Genomic DNA, 1,648 nt, shown 5'->3' with positions numbered 1-1,648 from the left:
CTGTAAAGTGTCTTGAGATGACATGTGTTGTGAATTTGGTGCTATATAAATAAACTGAATTGAAATCGAATTGAATTGAACAATATGTCTTTTTAAAAATGTCCTCACTTAAATCTGAGATGACAAAGGAATGGATGATAGGAGGAAACAGATAGCTCCCCTCTCCTCTTCTTTCCTCATAGAAGCAAAATTGGTCCATCTTTTTCAAGCAACAATAGAAATTTCTTTTAAAAAGATCACTTATTTTTACAAGCTCAAACGTAAAGGCTTTTAATCCAATAAAAAAAATCATGGAAGGTTTTCTATGGCATTTTAGGACTTTGTTAACTTGCTCTGCACGTTTCCAGCATCATCTCCTACAGCCTGGTGTGGATGACCCCTCCCACAAAGCCACTGAACAGGTTCCCCTCGTGGGAGAAAATAGCCGTTAGTGAGGCTGGACCTCTGCCCTCCTCGGTTACATCAGCGCTGCAGCTCTGAACCGATAATGTGTTCCTGCTCGTCATCATCACCTCTCCTCTAATCACGACAAAACCTTTAAAAAAAAAAAAAAGCTTACAGATTGTGGCACCGCCTCGGGCTTAGAACTGGCCGGCGCTGCTGGGGTCGCACTGCAGCAGGCGGACGATGGAGGGGTCGCTTTTGGCTCCTTTGATGAACTCCTCCAGAGACAGCTTACCTGTGCACACAAACGAGCAGAAAACACATCATTTAGCATGTGGACTTTTAAGAATAAACATGCTTGGTGACACAAAGGAAGAAAACTTTTGAGGAGTGGGTTTGGCTTTAATTAATGCTCAGAACTAGCTGTAATAACGAGCATGCTTTGGTTGTGCAGTGGTTAGCGCACACAACCCATGTACGGAGGCCTTAGCCTTGACTTGGGTTAGAATTTGACCTTTGGTCCTTTGCCACATATTTCTCATATCCCCTTTCCTGTCAGCCTACAGTCCAAACACGAGCTGTAAAAACCCTGAATAATAAAGAACTAGGTATAATATCTGTTGTCATCTGCTCCAGTATCAGAGGGAAGCTCAATAATGTCCTGCAGCTTAATCTATTGGATCCCATTTTTTAAACTTCTTTCTGGGATGGAACCGAGAACAGAGAAACACACCCAGCTGTATAACAAAATGAGACCAAAATGGTTATTTTTATTCTTCTGTAAATATAAATACATGAAAGCTGTTAAAGCTTAAATTCTTCTGGACTTTTTATTGACATGGTTTTTATTTTTTCTGGATTATATATAACCTCTTAACCCTGCTTTCTTATTGGTCCATTACACTGGAAAAAAATAGAAATCTAGATAGGTAAGTCTTTTTAGTGCATTTGTTCTTGGATTGAGGAGGTAAAAGAGACATTTTGCCAATGGAACAAGACAATTTACACTTCAAATAAGAAAACACAATTGCATTGTCTTATTTCAAGTGCATGTTATCTAACTATCTTATTTTAAGAGTAAAAATACTCTTTCCATTGGCAAACTATCTCATTTACCTACTCAAATTAAGGATAAATACACTTAATTTAAGAAATTTTTACTTATTTCTAGACCATTTTTCCAGTGTATTACCACCAGGTGGCAGTGTTTAGGTGTTTTTAATCTGCCTAAAACCAACTTCTTCACTTCTTGCCTAAAATCTTC

Source organism: Cyprinodon variegatus, unplaced genomic scaffold (assembly GCF_000732505.1).
Source record: "Cyprinodon variegatus isolate N-32 unplaced genomic scaffold, C_variegatus-1.0 Scaffold566, whole genome shotgun sequence".
NCBI lineage: Eukaryota > Metazoa > Chordata > Actinopteri > Cyprinodontiformes > Cyprinodontidae > Cyprinodon > Cyprinodon variegatus.
The sequence above is the reverse complement of the archived record's forward strand: the minus strand, read 5'-3'. Positions refer to the sequence as shown.